The 18,079-nt window shown below is 52.9% G+C and overlaps 1 protein-coding gene across 36 annotated transcripts in view; it reads left to right on the forward strand.

Moving 5' to 3' along the window:
* The window catches only part of MSI2 (musashi RNA binding protein 2), a 398,378-nt gene that overhangs the window by 268,695 nt on the left and 111,604 nt on the right, over nucleotides 1–18,079 (forward strand). The gene's annotated exons all lie outside the window — the stretch shown is intronic.

The raw sequence follows: 18,079 nt of genomic DNA on the forward strand, positions 1-18,079 counted from the left end.
TCCTCTGCGGGGATCAGAGTGGGGTGCCCCGAACACTCCCTGCACATTTGGCGCACACGGAGGCTCCATGGCTCCTGTTTTGTGTGTCTCCTGCTACCCTGGCGTGCTCCCTGTGTAGGAACCGTGGTGGACTCAGCCCCACCGGGAAGGTTAGGAGAAGAACCGGTCTCATTAGCTTGCACAGTGAAGCAGAGAAGGGACTCTCCCCAGGTCCATCTCTTCCCCTGCTCTCTGAGTTGGAATTTAGAGTTCACCAACGACCCCATAGCTGCAAACTCCTGTGGCTAACTCCCAGACTTGCTCCTGCCAAGAGGGGGTTGGATGGGAAGCCCGGCACCAGACACTCCTGTGATGAACGCTTGCTGGGCTAGGTGGGTGGTTTGCACCTGGCCACACATCAGAATCACCTGGGGAGTTCTTAAGGCATTTTGATACCTGGGTCCCACCCTAGATCAACTGAAATTTGAGGATGGGGCTCTGGCGCTGGAAAATTTGAACTTTGTTCATCTCCCCAGCTGATGCATAGTCTGGGTTAAGAACTCCTCAGTCACACAATGTCTAAGAACCCTTCCAGCTTTACTTTTTTTTTTTTTTTTTTTTTTGTAAGATTTATTTAATTGAAAGGCAGAGTTAGAGAGAGAGAAAGAGAAAGAGAAAGACCTTCCATCCCTGGTTCACTCCTCAAATAGCTGCAAAGGCTGGGGCTCTGCCAAGCCCAAGCCAGGATCCAGGAGCTTCTTCCCAGTCTCCCACATGGGTACAGGGGCACAGGAACTTGGGCCATCCTCTACTGCTTTCCCTGGCACATTATAATGGAGATGGATTGGAAATGGAGCGGCCAGGACTCAAACCAGCACTCATGTGGGGTGCTGGTGCTAAAGGCAATGGCTTTACTTCAAAACCTACTGAAGTAGGGATGCTAGCTGTTCCACCCAGGCCTTTGATCCTGACCTGTATCTGGGCAACCTGGACGCTGGGCTGGAAGCCCCTTCCCCTTGGCAGGTGCCCCAGTGTTAAGCTGGAAGGTGGAGATGGCTCCTCCAGGGTGACCCTTTGTAAATGACAAGGTCAGTTCCACTGGGTGTTGTGCTCATGGCTTTTTGCAGTTTTCCTTTGTGACACTTTTCGGTCTTTAATGATAGCTGTTTGTGTGATTACCTGAGTTGTGTCTGTGTCCTCTACCCTGCACCTCCAGGGCCTAGCCAGTAACATTGTTCTGTGACGAGGGACGGTGGCCAGAAAGGTGGCTTCTCCCTTGGCCTCTTCATCCTTCCTGTGGCTGAACCCTGAGGTTCCTGCTACTTCTGCCATCTCAGCTTCCTCTACTCTATACTTTCCCCTGGCTGTAAGAACCTCTGCCACATGTCGGGGGGGGGGGGGGGCGTTGGGAGGAGAGTGGCAGAGTTACAGGTGTTTTCCGGAGAGGGCTTTGGAGAACTGCAGAGAAAGAGGTTGGGGAAACACTGGTTCTTTTCCGGCATCTTCAGAAGGAACTCAGAAGAAGAGTGAGTCTTCTTGCTCTAATTGCTTAAAAAAAAATAGAAAATACTGTTGGTGTCACAGCTGTCGCTTACGGCTGATTTGGAAGAAAGAGCAAAAGTATTTGATTTAAAAAAAAAAAGAAAAAACACAAATCTGTCCCACACTTCTGCCTTGGACCTTTGTGCCTGGTGCAGCCCTGGTGAGCTGGGGTAAGCTGTGCTTTGGTCAGGGGTCTGGCCCAGGGCTTAAATATGGATGTACTTCCCTGTCAGGGCTTACATGTGCTTACAGGTAGAGTTCTGAATTTTTTCTCCATTCTAAAATCACCGCCTTTCTTGGAGTCTTTTAGTCAAGTTGAAGCATTTGTCCTGGAAACAGATTTCCCAACAGCCAGTATATTTATGTTTAAACTGTTCTGGAAACACCTGGAAATTTTTCTGAGCAACAATAAGGAAAAGTAGTCTGAAAATTATGGTTTCATTTGCTCCCTTCTCCCACGCCATCTTACCATTTAAAGAAATGGGCAAAGTGTACAAAGGAAGCTTTGTATTTTGCCCATAGTGCTAATCCTGTTTTGCAACAGATATGCATATCAACAATACTCAATGATTTCCCTTTATGTTATTTTTAGAACTCTGGCTTTTCATGGACAATTGAATCATCCCATGGCAAATAGGAAATCATCTAATTGCATGTTTTTATTTATTGTGAATCTGCAGGTAGGCCTCAGAGAGAGTGGTGGACATCTCTAAAAAGTGAGAATCAACAACATCATGATTTTATTTATTTTTTTGTTTACTGAAAGCTTTGTGGACACTTTGGGCTGCATCTGAGCTCTGTGTGCAGCGTGTGAGCGCTGCTCATGGGCTCTCTGTGCTCATTGGTTGTTTGTGCATAGACTGGAGAGTATGGATCGGATGTGGCTCTCAATGGGTTTTATAAAATAAATTGGAATCAAAGATACATAAAGAATCAAATTAGAAAAATGAGCCCCTGCTCCTGTTTTCTTTGACTTTATTTCAGGCTTGTGGTTTCTTTATTGTGGCACTCACTGAAATCCCTGTTAGCCAAGTGACTAGCTTTTCCCAGATGGTAGGAGCAGCTTCCACAAAGTGGTTCAGGTCAGAAATGGCGCTGCCTGCGTTTGTCTCCTTTTTTCCTCCTTATATGTTTTTAGTGTGTTTATTATTATTTGAGAGGGACAGAAAGAGAACTCTCATCTGCTGGCTCACTCCCCAAAAGTCCACAGGGCTAGTGCTGGGCCAGGGCTGTGCCAAGAGCTAGAAACTCAATACAGGTTTCCCACATGAGTGACAGGGGCTCACTGACTTGAGCCGCACCACGGCTGCCTCTCAGTGTCGGCAGTAGCAAGGAACTGGAGTCAGGAATCAAACCCGGGCAGTCGAATGTGAGACACAGGCAGCATCTTAAGACCTGAGCCAAGCACCTCCCCTTTTCCTTTTTTTATGAGGTTCTTGGTGAAATGTGGGAGGTGAGTGAGGCACGGCAGGTAGCCTGGCAGATCTGGCTGCTGCCAGGGCAGTAGCAGCTGGGGTGGGAAGGGGAGAGCAGCTGTGATTGTGTTTATTAGTCATTCCGTGAAGAAATTGATTTGATAAATAATAAAGCAGTGATATTAGCAACACATGCTAGCAGGTCAGACGCCTTGGATGAAAACCCCCAGTTAAGAGTATGTAATGGTTTGACAATATATGTGCCTTCTGAAAACATCCTATTTTAAAATGGAAATTGCACGTTCATGCAATTCTTAGCAAATATGCCAAGATCATTACCAAAGGGAGCGTGGCTATCTGAAGGATGATCTTTCTATTTAATTTGGCCTCTACCCTCCCCCTTTCAGGCGATGCTTAAACTCACTTTGTTTCCCTGTCCTTGCCTTTTCATTTTGTTAACTGTTTTGATTTGTAAAATACTATGCCTCACACCACATTCCTTTATGATGATTTACTGTGCTGTTCTTATCTTTCACCTTAAATCCTTGATAAGAGCAGTTTAAAAATGAAATTGCTACCTGACACTATTATAAAATCCTGGCTGGCAGCCAGGGGAGAAACAGGAGCTGGGGGCAGGGAGGTGGGGGGGTGGAGAGGAAAAAGGAGGCTGAGTTAAGAGAAAGGAAAGATTTTTAAAAGAACTATGCAGCACTTTTTCAACCCTGAAGCCTTTTTTTTTAATGGAGCATTAACACAGCCTTGTCAGTGTCCTTCGCTGTTACGTAGGGACCCTGGGGTGGGCAGTGGGTGCCTGCAACAGTGAGAGGTGCATAAGATTCTGCATGGAAGATCAAACTCTTGCATATTCTTTGTGGTAGACGGATGGGTGCATGGATGGATGGATGGATGGATGGGAGGGAGGAAGGAAGGACAGACAGACAGGCAGACGGACTGACCATTTAAATCAGCCACCATGTTTATAGCTTGGAGCTCATGCCCTTCCTGGCTCTAGACACCCGTTCATTCCAAATGCATCAAAGGAGAATCTCTTCTTAAGTTGCTCACAGCAGCCACAGTGGCTAACTTACTGAGAGAGAGACAGTTTTTTGGTGTGTGTTTGGCCGTGTTTTGTGTCTAAGGGTCTCCGTGTGCGAGGCGTCTGAATTTGCAAGCCCTTTGCGTTCTGACACAGTGGTTTCGATATCAGAAATGACCCCTGCCTACTTCAGTTTAATAAATTTGTCTTTAATTCGTGGGACTTGGAGAAGGTGGCCATTCTCTACCCGTAATGGGGCTCGTTAGCACATCTGTGCTCTGCCTGGCACTCTTGTTATCGTGATGACGACTGGGGGACTTAAGTCTGGATGGTTGAATAACAGGTTTCCCGGTGCCTGGCAGAGAAGGGCGTGTGTAATGACCGTGATCTTGTGCAGGAATAACCGTGGCTCCCAGCTTATCTGGCATGGGCATTATTATATCAGCGTCGCCCAAAGTGCCATTTGCAAAGACCTGGTGCTTACTGTCCTGGATTACTGGAGGCGGGAGGGCAAGGCTGCAGAAGGGACACTTCACTGAGCTGCAGCTGCTGGGTGCCCCAGCCAGCGGGAGGCCCCTGAGCATCGCCAGCGACTCTGGAGTGATTGGGCCCAGTTTATCACATACCTCATGAAAATATAATCCACCAGCAAAAATGACTGCTTTTGGAAACCGTCTTGTCTCTTTTGAGTCGAGACTGGAGACGACCAGACAAGGTTCGTTGGTGACGAATAAAGAAACATTACTTTCTGAACACAATCTTCTGTTACCAGTCACTTCTCAGCAGACATTCAATCAAAATGCTAATAGCAGTGGCAACAAGGGAGCACGGTTATTGTAATACTAATTGATTGGTTGGGGGGTGGGTTTTGATAAGTGCGGCTGAAGATTTCTGAAATATGATTCTCTTTAATTACTGTGATGCTAATAAAAATGAACAAATGATTTAATGATGATTTCCTGGGTAATGGCTTCGAGATTTTGTTAGAGTTTAAAATGAGATAGGGTGGAAATGCACTAGACAAATTGGGCCCTGCCGGGTGGCCTTGCTTTACCCAACCCAGGCCCTGGGACTCGGATCCACAATGTCCTCAGAAGGCTATATGGGATGGCAGTAAGGGTCTCTCCTTGGTTGTGAGGGATGGTCAGGTGGTGGGTGGGTTGCAGCTTGGAGTCGTTCTGTTTTTTGGGAGTGGGGGCTGGGTTGCCCACATCCATCCAGGTGTTCAGTAGGATCCCCCAGGGTGGGCAAGAGGCAGCCTCTGCCTGTGGGCAGCGTGAACCTCCCATCCCAACAGAGGTACGTCCTGTGCTTGAGGCTCTGGGCTCCCTGCTCCACCTCATAACCAGTCTGTCCTGGGCACCTCCGTGTTCCGGACACTGTGCCATTCTTGCTGTGCTACAAGGAACAAGGAGACAAATCCTGGCCCTCCATGAACTCCTGTTCTTTGGGAGGAAGGAACATCTCAGAAGTTCAGGAACGACTAAGAGCTCAGAAGACCAAGTAGGGACATACTGGAAAGGGGCCCGGGCATAGCTTATTTAGGTAGAGTTGCAAGTGGGCTCCCAAAGAGTAGGCATTTGAATTGGGAGGCAGAGAACTTGGGGGGAAGGCGTGACAAGGAGCCAGTCATGGCAAGAGTGAGGACCTGACAGGTATGTTGGCAGGATGAGGGGAAGGAGACTGGGAGAGCTGAGTGGGAGAGGCAGGTAGAGGCTGGGTTAGGAAGGCTTGGTGGGCTAGACCAGATGATTGGGGGTCGCAAGGACAGAGGCATATGGTATGTGCTTTTAATAGGTACCACTGGCTCCTGCACTGAGGCCGGAGGGCAGGCCAAGCAGGAAAGCCAGCTGAAGTTCATAGCCGAAGTGCAGTGAGAGCAACGGCCGCTTAGGTAACGCTTCAGCAGCAGGACTGGGGAGAGGCGGTGGCATGCAGAGGCACAGGGTGTTCTAATGGGGGGGGGGGGGTATGGGGGATGGCATGGGGGAGAGTAATAAGAGATGACTCCAGGTTCCATTCCGGGGTTGAGCAGCTTGGGAGGCAGTGCTGCTGGGTAATGGAGGCCACTTCCGTGGCTGGAATTCATTTTAAGAAAAAAAAAAAAAAACAAAAAAACAAATTCTATTTCAAATTCCCGTCGGAATCCATGTTGGTAAACGGAGATACAGAAAGTGTAGCCCCCAAGGAAAGTATCCTTGGAGACTTGGAATAATGCCCCCAGTGGTTTTTGCATAAGCCTCTATAAGGAAGGGATGGTGTCAGGGCGACCCTGAGCAGCGTTTCCTGTCCACATGGTAGATGTGAAACTAGGGGGTGAGGACTGGCCCCCAAGCCCTGCGGTGTTTCTGGGGGTCTGTGTGGGAGTCAGCTTGTAATCAAAGCGCTTGGGCAGCAGTCTCCCACAGGGGAGAGATCCCATGGGTGTGGAGGTCCCGAGTGTGTCCAAGGGAGCTGTCTGGGCTCACTGTGAGCGTCCTAGGAGACAGACCCTGAGCCTGGAGCCCTGGCCACCCCCAGCTTCTTCCAGCCTCCCCGGAGTCTCGGGTTTGTCGGGCTCAGCCTGTACAGAGGGCCTCACCCTTTGTGCCTCTGACCATACAGCTTCTACGTGGGGCTCCCAGGGGTGGGTGCAGCTATGACAAATTAATTGGTTAAAAAACGCAGAAATGAGATTTGTGTTGTTGGGGTAGGAGCAGGGGCTTAATTGGGGCGGAGCAGCAGTGCTGGCCTGCCTTTCAATTTGTCAAGCTTTCTTTCAAAAGATCTGCCAAAGAAGAAAGGGTAATTAATAGGCTTGAAGTCATTTCCGATGTGTCAGGATTTCTGCCTTGCTTCTGAGTGATAATGTTGGCCAGCCCGGCCCCTGGGGAGCCTTCCGTCTTATTAACTTGTCTGGGAGAAACAGGGAGTGGGGACAGCTTGGGCCAGTGGGTGACGGGAAATAAAGATCTGTGGTGTGGTGAGCTGCAAACCCCAGGGCCCCGTAACTTTGCAGTGGGGGCTGGGAGCAGTGGGGGAGGGGAAGCCCGGCAGGAAGGCAGAGTCCATAGTTTCCCAGGTCACCTGGTGGGTCTCGCCAAGGGACCCCCATCCAGCAGCAGTGCTTTTCACGAATATCATGTAGGGGCTCGGCCATCTCTATGTGTGTTCACCTCTCTGTCCCTTTCACCTCTCACTGATCCTTTAGAAAAAAAAGTCATCTCCCAGCAACGAAGTCTTTGGGTGCTGCAGGAGTTTCTGTGCCCACAGGTAGACCCCCAACTTTGGACTTTTCCAAAGACAGGGCTATGGAAGAGCCTCTGTTTGAAGTGCCTCATTGTGCATGGCTCCAGCTGACTGCCAGTCGTGTGTGCCTGCGCCTGCCCTGTGGTCTGGGAAAAGAAGCTCACCCCAGTTTTGCAGCAGTTGGGTTCAGCTACACATTGCCTGTCATGGGCTACTGTTGGGCACTTGAGGTTTGGTTGAGTGTACGGAGAAGGAATTTGCTCTCCCTTTGGCTAGTGGTTTTCACCACCACGAGCCTTTGCAATAGCTCTTTGCCCTTCTACCCTCCACATCTGCCGCCTCTGTCCTCAGCCGTAAGACAATTCAGCTGTGAGAACGGAGGGCCCCGTGTGTACTGGGTTGCCACCGAATGGGTGAATGACGGCTGCTGACTTTGTGAGGCTCTGCTAAAGCTGCTTGGTGCAGTCTCACATTTAATGTTGACAGTCCGACCACTCCATCTGCCGGGGTGGGGGGTGACTGATACTCCGAGAGGTTATGTAACTTGACCAAGGGCGCACAGCCAGTGTGAGGCCGAGGGTGGGATTTGAGCCCAGGAATCCTGTTTGATGGGCGCTCCTGGACCTCCAGGCTCCTGCCTCAGGGCCCAGGGGCAGTGCCTCTGTTGTTAGCTGATGCCCATGGCCCTGCTGAACTAACAGAAGCATTCACATGAGGCGTGGAAACCAGCCCGTAGTGGGGCCACTTGTGTTTGCCGGGTGGGCACTTGAGACCTGGGATTGGCCTGTGGACTCTGGAACGGGAGCAGCAGCTTCACTGACTGCGGTCATCTCCAAGGAGGGGAAGCCACCTGCTTCCTCTGCCCCATCTCCAGCCTCAGGTGTTGGTCAGCACCGTCTTAGGCAATTAGAAGTAGTCCTACTGAGAAGTAGGACTGAGAGTAAACGGCACAGACCAGTGCCTCCTGTAAGGGCTGTCGGTGTGGGGGAAGGCGGGGTGGCTTCCAAAACGGCTCTGAGCTTGAACTTAGCGGCCGGCTGGCGGGGGCCTCGCTCCTGCCGGGTCCCCAGTGACCTGCAGGCCCGCTGCAAGCACCTGTCCCCTTGACGCACACCCTCTGGGCTTTTTCCTCTCCTTTGTCAGAAGTGCTTAAGAAGTGAAAGTGGAGTCACAAAGGAAACCTGGAGAGGTGATGCCGGCTTGGGCTGGAGGCAAGCTCCTCCGCAGGCTTTCTGTTGTTGTCAATAGCGAGGAGTAGGTTTGCAGGGTCACAGGGAAGGAACACGTGTGTTTTCTTTCTCCCCACCCCCCACCCCCCAGCCTCTTTGCACCTTTTCTTTTTTCAAAAGTCATTTTTGGGACAGGATCAAAAGTTAGGCTGAAATTCTGACTAATTCCCTGTCCTTTCTTCTTAAATCTGCTCTTCCCTCTATCCTTCCCTCTTGGATAGGTTTGGAGCCCGGCTGGAATGTTGGACCTGTTCCTCCTGGGAAGGAGAGGACGTTCAGGATATTGTCCCCCTTGCCTGAGGATGCTCAGAGCAGGGGCGCATGCCTGTGTCTGGGGCCTGCTGAACCCCAGCCTCACCTCGCGGAGTTTCTCAGTAGCCATTTTTCTGTTAAAACTTAAGAGTCGGAATTGGTGGAGGGGGGCAGTCAGGATGAAGATGCGTCTTAGGAGGCTGATGAAAGAGAAAGAGTGGTTATTATTCACCGGAGCAGCTCTGTCCAGTGAGCGAGCTTCTTTCAGCAGGTGTTCCGTGGTTTCTGCACAGGGGTTGAGAACTCAGAGCGAGTCACTCGCGCGGCGCTTCCTGGGAAGGCAGGGGTGTCTGAGTTCTGGGCCTGTAGGTCAGTGGGCTGGCCATAGAGGGGGCGGCTGCATCTCTCAGACTCAGTGAGGTTGCTGTCTCCACGAGGGCTCGCCTTCCTTGTCCACACTCCATCTGAATTCTTCCTGCTCATCTGCCAATTGAGAGTCGGGCCCTCCTCGGACTGCTGGGGGTGTCAGACTGGCCACAGAATCCGGGGAGGGCTGCCGAGGCTGTGTACGGGGCACCGGGCGCAGGTGTGTGGAGAAGGCATATTGGCTCAGCCTGGGACGAGACAGGATTGGATTGGAAATTGCTTTTCAGCCCAGGGTAGAAATGAGGTGCGTGAGGCACACTGGATGCTGCTAAGTCTGCCCTCCCCCACTGTGCCCAAGGGCCACACATGGCCACACACTGGCGGCCTCCACCCCCGCCCCACAGCCCCTCTGCCACCTGCTGCTGAGCGCTTCGCTTTCCTGGGCAGGTGTTGAGGTTAATAACAAGACGCGTCCCAGTCGGCCGTTGCTTGAGAGGCTCCTCACCAAGCTCTGAAGGCAGCAAGGAAAGGATTGCAAGGGATCCCGGTCGGCAGAGCTGAAACCAGTCTGCTGCCGGGCCAGGCTGGGCGGGGGGTGGGGGGTGGGGGTTGTGCGCCAGTGGCCCTGTGGAAAGAGGGGACAGGCAGCCGTTGCTGCCGGAGCACTCACGTGAGTTCCATCCCATCGTGTCGTTCATCTGCCCAGGGGCTTGGCTCCTCCCTGCCGCTGCTGCACTTGGGTTGTTGTACTGTGAAGAGGCCTGCACCCAGCATGCCAAGCACCCAGGCATGTGACCTACAGCACACCTGCCCGTGTAGTGCCCCAGGCCTGTGAGGGGACCGTCCTCCACCTCCTCATCAGGCCATCTGGCCGTGAGGTTTTTCCAGCTAATGCCGTGGAGTAACCTACCTACCCTGGGGGAGTTGTAGTGGTTTCGAGTTCAGAGTCACATTGGTTTGCTGGTCTGCAGTTCCTCACTCCCACTCTGGGAGGGTCCTGGCAACTGAGCTTGGCTCTATGTCTTCTGCTTGTCTCTGAGCATGAGGGCAGCCAGCACCTGCTCCCAACCCTGACCCCCAACTCATTGCCCTGCTTCATCCAGGCCCTGGGTCTTCTGCCTATTTGGAGACCCGCCAGCCTGGGCCCCGAAATACCAGGACCAGACACTAGGTGTCGCTAGTCTGCTCCTGCCTTTGTCCCTGAAGTCCTGGCTGAGGGATTTTGCTGTGCCCTGAGTGTCTTGTGAGCCCTGTTGCCCAGCGACAGCACCCTAGGTTGGAGGGAGGGACTCTGGGAGTTTCCTCAGGTTCATGGAGAGCTTGTGTTCTGTGTTCCCACAGCCAGAAGGGTTACTGCTGGCTTCTGGTTCTCTGGCCTCTGAGCCTGCTTAAGCATTGTGAGACAGCTCAAGTATTTTTAGAAGGAAGCTGGGACCACCAGTAATCGCATCACTGTTGAGTTGTTTGGAATTTACAGAGTAGGAGAGCTAAGCTGTCCTACATATTGTTTTGTTTCGTCTTAATTTTTATTTACTACAGAGAGATAGACAGACAGACAGATACACAGAGTTCCCATCAGCGGTTTCACTCTCCAAATGCCCACAGCAGCCAGGGCTGAGCCAGGCCAAAGTCAGGAACCAGGAACTCAATCCGGGTGTCCCACATGGATGGCAGGGACCGTCACCTGCTGCCTTCCAGGGTGGGCATCAGCAGGGAGCTAGAACTCGAACCCAGGCACTCTGCTGGTATGTGATACAGTTGTCCAAGTGAGTGCCTGAGCCTGACCGGGAGGCCAAATGCCCACCCCTGTCCCAGGTTTGGGGCCAGGCAGTCTTCTCCTTGGAGAGACTGCTACTAGTCTTTGAATAACGCTACCACACCAAAAGAAGAAAAGGGATCTCAGAGGAACGCCATAGGAAATAATGGGAGATGCCTGGTTTATGGAGAAGTAGCATAGGAAGTTGCCAGCTTGAAAATGCAGCATGTGACACCCCCCTGCCAAGGCCAAGTTCTTAATGGCTCCTGCACTTGCACTGCACAGCCTAATTGAAGTGGACTGATGAGCGAGAGCACTGCGTTGGGGCTGCGGGGGTTGTCAAGGCTCGGCCAGCTCAAAACCACCCGTTTGAAAGCTGCTTAGAAAACCGAAATAAATGTTAGTGTCATTTTTCACTTGTGTAATTTTTCAGAATTCAGCCACAGGTCTTCCTGGACCCCTGGCTGGGCTTGGCTTTTTTTTTCCTAGGCTGGAATGAAAGATGAAAGAAACGTTTATTTGGTAGGAGGGGGAATTGGACATTGAGCCACGTTTGAATGATGTTAAGGAAACCATTTCTTCCCCCATCCCTGCTTGTGCTTTGGCGCTGACTTTGAAAAACCTTCCAAGACAGGCAGAGGCTAAGGGGATAGGGAGCTTTCTGGAGCTTAGGTTTGATTTTTTTTTTTAATATACTGGAAATCTATCTCAGCTGTGAATCATCTCATCACGGAGGGGCAGCGAGGAGGGTGCACGGGTAAGCCGGCCCGCGGGCCTTTGTGGCCATCCTCCCTCCTGGCCAGGAGATAACAGTTTCTGAAAGTCCTGTGTTTATCGCGAGAGAGCAGCGTGGTCGGAGAGGCAGTGAGGAAAGCGCCAGCAGCCCTTGTCTGATGGATGGGTTGCAAACTTTCCTTGTGAAGCAGAGGCGGCCCACAAGTTTGTCTCTTTCAAGAGGAAGAAGAAATTTAAAGTGACGCTCCAGAGAGATAAGTCTCGCCGGCTGGTGCTTCATGTAGGCTTGACAATTCTAGGAGGGCCCTGCAAATGGCAGAGGCCTCAATCTCCACCCCCCTTACGGGCTCCCTAACTAGAGAGGTTTGGAAAGCTTAAGGGGATTAATGCTCTTTAAACCTCTGCACCGCTTCCTGCTCCTCCTGGGATCCGGGTGCTAATAAAGATGTACCAGCTCAGAAAGCCTAGTAAACACTGCTCTGTTGCCACGGCAACAGGCGAAACAAGACCGATGCAGAGTATTGCTAACAAGAGTCCTTATGATCAAGAGTTTAAGGAGGGGGGAAGAAACGCTTCTTAAACATGCAGAGAGTCTTGGCAAGGTAATTAGACTGGGTGCTCTCAGAGTAAATTTATAGTTTTACGGAGCCTTACTAGAGAGCCCTGTGGCTCGCAAAGTTGCCCTCGATCAAGTACAGTGAACAGCGTCATCGCCAAGAGCCGCCAGCATCTGCTGCCACTTGCTCTGGCGAAGCCGGGGCCACCGCGTCCTGGGACACCTTTCCCCCTCCGCCTCTCGGCAAGCAGTCGCTCTGTGTGCGCATGCACACTTGCTTGCCTGGGAAGTGTGGCAGAGCTCTATTTTGTGCCTCCTTGGTGTTGAAAGCCACGAGGGAGTGTTCTGCACTGCCTCACACCTGGGGTGTCCCTGTTACCGGTAAGCCTGCTGGGCGGCGGCTACCTCGGATCAGAAGCTCTCCCTCCGCCTGGGCACTTCCCTTGCTTTATCTCATCACCTTCGGGCTGAGCCTGTGTGGTGCAGCTGTTGTTATGCCCATTGCTCAGATGAAGCAGCAACAGGGTTTAGGAACTTGCCCGTGGGGACACAGGCAGGCAGTAGCAGAACAGCGGTTTGAACTCAGGCGTGACTAAAGCCAGGGTTGTGACAGGGCTACCCGGAGCCTCCCTTCCTGTTGCTGTCACTGGGATTCTGGAGTCGAGAGCAGTGCCTGCCGCCCCTGCTGGGATTTTTTTGCCTGAGACTGCCCAGGGAGCCGGGGCCTCCACTCTTGTGCTCCTCCTCCCTCTCCTCCCTTGTGTTTGGCATTGTGTGGACTGAAGCCGTCCATGCATGGTGGGTGAGAAGTAGGCAGTGTGGGAAGGCACGATCACCAGCCAGAGAGGCCCTAGACTGGCCTTCTCACTGGTACCCCTTCCTGGGTGATGGTGCCCAGCTGCTCAGGCCACAGCCCAGGCATTATCCTCAGTCCCTCTGCCCACTGGTGGCTATCCTGTATACCATGCAGCTCTGACTTTCCCTGTCCTTGTCTCTGCCACCATGCCCTGCTGCAGCACCCATCACCTCGCCCTGGCCACTGCAGCAACCATTGGGTGTCCCTGTCTCCAGCACTCCCATCCACGCAGTGGGGCCTTTCTGAGCTGTTGTCTCTGATCACATCATGTTTGGTGGCTTCCCATCCAGGCACCCCACCGTGGTGGCATCCTTTGAGGTGCTGCTGGATCAAGCCTTTCCCAGCATCCTGGGCTGCATGCTCAGTATGTCCTGTATGCTCCTTGGTCGCCAGGTTCATCTCAACTTGTAATTCCCCCCCTGCCCCCGCCTTTGACAAACTCCCAAAGGCCTCCAGAGGGGCCCCAGTCCCCCTCTGAGCATCCACTGTCACTGCTTGCTCACTGTGGCTCCCTTACTTTCTATGAGTAGGAAACTGTTCTGTTCCTCTGGGTGTCCCCAGAAACGGGGACATGATAGGTACTCAGTGTGTGTTTATTAACTAGAAGACTGATAGTGTGCCTCACCAGATTGCTATGGCAACAGATGTTGCCATCTTTAGAGGTCTCAAGGTCATCCAATTCCCTTGCTGGAGCCCCACCTGGACTATCCGCCTTACTGCATCCAGGACAGGCAGCCCAGCCTCCGGCCTGTCGTGTCAGTTAAACCCCACGTCCCAGAGCCACTTTACATTCTCAGTGATAATGGGAACACATTGCTGGAGTTCTATTGCTTGTAAATTCCTCTTAGGCTGGTAAACTTGGTGCCAGATTGGAATTGAAGTGGAGACATTGTCCAGCACCCATCAAGAAGGTCATGGTAGACGTTGAAGGGTTCTTTTTCTCCTTCCCCACAGTATCGGTTTTCTTATTGAATTGGGGAAGAAATAGCGATTGATTAAGTTGCAATGGAGCTTGTCCTAAAAGGAAATGATTGATCATCCGTTTAGGTCTGGCTTGCTGGCTTCCCCTGCCCCACTCCTGATTTCCCTGGCCACTTTTTCAATTACCAACTGTATTTAGCTTGGTTTGCTTGCTGTAACTCATTTCCCCTTCTTCCAAGATCTGCAGGGAAGTTGTAATGTAATGTTGAAGTAGTGACATCTAATTATTTCCCCAGGACATCAGTTAGAAATGCAAGAATACATCTTCCTTGAGGTGGACAGGCGGGGCGGGGAGTGAGGGCAGAGCTGCAGCCGCATCCGTCTTGCCAGTGGGGAGAGAGCTCAGGGCGAGGTTGGCATCACAGCCTTCTGGTTTCTGGACTTAGAGCACTCTATCCTGGAGCCCTTGTGGAGCGGAGGTCGTGGGATTGAGTTTCCAAGTGCACTGATGGGCAGGTTGACCTGTTGCCACAAAGTGAGCTTAAGCAGCCTTCCGCACTAGCGAGGCGTGAGGTCTTGCAGAGCTGTTTGTGTTCCTTTCACTCCTGTCTTTCAAGTCTCTTAGCATCTAGAAAGTAGTTTCCCCTGCCCGGTTGTGATGGCTTGAGATCCTCCCAATGATACTATACAGGGAAGGAGAAATTAAATTAGCATCTGTGTTGAGCCTCCCAAATTAATCTGTGTGCAGCATCTGGTGTCTACTGAGTTCATGGTCATGACTGCCTTCAGAGTGGACATGTGCGCTATGTGGGTTCCCCATTTCCCAGGTGCAGGGACTTATCCAGGATCACTCAGTTATGGGAACCCACGTTGGCACCCCTTGTCCCTGCTTGAGGAGTGGACTGTTGAGAAGAGAGCAGGTAGGGTGGCAGGTGATGCACCCTAGCAACACCTTCCTGGGGAATATTGAGTGAGAGGCGCACCACAGGCCCACCAGGCAGGGGAGACTTTTGTGGTCTAGATGGAGGCAGGCTGGCCTGTGTTGGGGTAGGCGGGCCTGGTGGAACTTGTGTTCTGCCCCTGGCTCCCTCCAGAGAGGGAGAGAGATGCTGCCTAGTGTATTCTTCCCAACTGGTTGTGAACTAAGCCACGCCACCTCTTTTTGGATGGGATGAGACCATTAATATTCCAGGAAAACACAGTACTTTTCAGGAGCTGGAGGTCTTTCCTAAAATGTCGTGTTGGAGTCTTCAGGCTCAGCCCTGGACCCACACCCCCTGACCCTGTTCTTCCTAACTCTAGTGAAAAGTGTGTTTTTGGATGAATTCAGCAGTGCAACACCCCCAGCCACTTCCAGGTCACTGCTCACTGTGTACCTGGTGAGGTCTGGTTTCCCAGAGAGAACCCAGGGACAGGCTCACTGGGGTGATCGCTGGGCCCCTGTAGCCCTGGGCTGGGATGCCCGCCCCCCCAACCTCACCTTTGTCCCCTGCAAGCCACTCCCCAGTGGGGATGGGGAGCAGAAGTCTCAGAGAGTCTCTTGGGAGTACAAATTCCAAAACTGAAGAGGGAGAACAGCCCCAGTTTTGGTCGGAGTTAATGAGGTGAAGCAGCAGAACTGTTTTCCTGCGCATCGCATGTTTCTTCCAAGCCGTTCAGGTCTGTCCGCACCAAGGTGCCTCACCCAGTGGATTGTCAGCATTCCAGGAACCACCGTCCCGGGCCCCGGGGCACCTCCTGGGCAGCAGCTGACTGCGCCCTCCCACCTGCCCTCCTGGTAGATTGGAGTGGCATCTCGCATGACAACCCCTTCCCGTCACGCGAGAGTGCTCGGGCTGGAGCTTGCTGGCCGCTGGCACGGAGAGCTGACCACAGTGAAAGGGGAAGGACGTGCTGGGATTCCGGAGGGAAACTTCTGGCAGTTACAGTCCCGGCGTGGTAGGCGCCTCCGTAATTACACCTCTCCAGCAGGGCCGTCTCCAGTCACCACGCAGCCATCTGAGGGAGGACGGCTCTAAAAATGGCCCCGAGAAAGTCTTTTTAACGAGGCAGTTACCGATCCACAGTTATAAATAGTGTCTTTCCAACCAGTGACAAAGCCGGCCGGCTCCCCTTTCCGGCTCTGCTGTTGGGGCCCTGTGTGCTGGAGCGAGTGAGAGAGTGAGGGCAGGAGTGTCCGTGCTCACCCAAAGACTTTAAACCCTCAGAGAACCCAGCAACCCAGTAAGGCCCACCTGCTCGCGTGGAGGTAGGGACAAGGCCCAAGCTGTTGGTGGAAATGCACCTTCCTGGGGTGTAAGAACAGAAAGCCAGCACTCCCGGCCGGTCGCTCGCCCTCTCCCTCAGGCCCCTCCCATGCCCAGGCCCAGCCCTTCTGCCAGTTGTTAAAGCCCCAGCAGGGAGCGAAGGCAGGCCTACTAAAGAGGGACAGAACTTTCCAGTACTTCTCAGTTGGCCTGGCATGTGTCACCACCTCAGAGTTCTCCGATGTTATTTTGTCCATGCTCTTTCTGCATCAGAAGCATAAAAAGAAGATTATGTAGTGACCCACACAGGCGTGGATAGCAGCAGCGCTGCAGAGTGGCACAGGTTCTGTCCTGCACACCTGCCGGGGGAAGCTGGGGCTTGTGAGGACGACACTGGGAAGTTCCAAGCCGGGGACGTGGGGAGACGCAGAAGATGAGAGGTCTGATGTTCTTATCAGCCCCCTCTCCTGCCCCACCCTCCTCCCTGGACTCCTCCATCCAAGCCAGCTGCAGCCCCGTTGCCACACAAGCTTTCCTGGTTGGGGTCTGCTGGACAGGGGCAGCCTTGGGGGAAGATGAGGGCCCAGTGATTCTGGCTCCAGCCTCCCAGAGTTTCTCAGCCCTGCCTGCACCCATGCGTCATCCTAGTGGTGAGCACACAGTTCCCCTGAAAGCCACCGACGAGGCGGGCACCAGGGGAGGGGAACTGCAGGGGTGCCTGTCCCTGCTCTCTGGTTTTGTTCCTGCTCCTGCCCACCCCCCTGCCCTGGGCGTCTAAATCTAGGGCACCTCTCTGTCTCCTGCTCACAGCCAGTTGGTGTCTACCAAACAGCTGAAGCATCTGGACATCTGGAGAGGGTCTGGCTACAATGACCCAGGGGTCAACGTCCTCCCAGGATGCCCCCATGCCCCTTCCAAGGTGGGGCCATGAAGCAGGAGCAGGTGCCTCAAACCTGGTCCAGGCCACCCTCTTGGTGTAACTTCTTAGCCATGATTCTCTTGGTGTAACTCCTTAGCCATGATCAGTTAGTGGGGCTTAAACTCCATTCTTTGGCACAAGACCGTGGGTTTTCTGAGGACCCCTGGCCATCTGAATTTTGTTCAGAATCTGCCACGTTAGCAGGTTTTAAAGTAGAAATACATGTGGGGCCAGCGCTGTGGCACAGTGGGTTAACGCCCTGGCCTGAGGCACCGGCATCCCATATGGGCACCTGTTCGAGTCCTGGCTGCTCCTCTTCTGATCCATCTCTCTGCTGTGGCCTGGGAAAGCAGTAGAAGATGGCCCACGTCCTTGGGCCCCTGCACCCACCTGGGAGACCCAGAAGAAGCTCCTGGCTCCTGGCTTTGGATCGGCATAGCTCCAGCCATTATGGCCATCTGGGGAGTGAACCAGCGGATGGAAGACCTCTCTCTCTTTCTCTACCTCTCTCTGTAGCTCTGTCTTTCAAATAAATAAGTCTTAAAAAAAAAAAAAGTAGAAACACATGTAATTATGGAGGACTGGGGCTGGGGCACAGAGGAGATGCTGAAAACTGCCGTTTGCTCTCTCGGCACAGCAGTCGTAAAGAACGCCTTTTGCTGCCCGGAAGCGGCTCGCTGTGTGACAACGTCTTCGTAAGGTGCTCTGTGGCTGCCTTCTCTAACAAACTTCGGGGGGCAACTTTGCTCTTGAAATTGGTGGTGGGGGGAGTGTCCTAAGCCCTTTCCCAGGAACTGCAGGGGTTGGGGACTAGCAGGATCCTGTGTCCCGCCCTGGGCATTCCACAAGGCCCCCCTAGGGATTTACAGGGTGTGCTTCATGGGCACTGTCCACACATCTTCTCTCTGCACTCTTTCTCTCCTGCCTCCAAACCCCCACTTTCTGAGAGAAGAGTGGTTAGGCGACAAGGAGTCTGACACCAGCCTGCTCACCTGTGGAAACACCGGCTGTTGCTCTGCCGTGCTCCAAGCCATCTTGGGCGA

The sequence above is a fragment of the Oryctolagus cuniculus genome, chromosome 17 (assembly GCF_051225735.1).
Source record: "Oryctolagus cuniculus isolate XC-2025 breed Fujian yellow rabbit chromosome 17, ASM5122573v1, whole genome shotgun sequence".
Classification (NCBI taxonomy): domain Eukaryota; kingdom Metazoa; phylum Chordata; class Mammalia; order Lagomorpha; family Leporidae; genus Oryctolagus; species Oryctolagus cuniculus.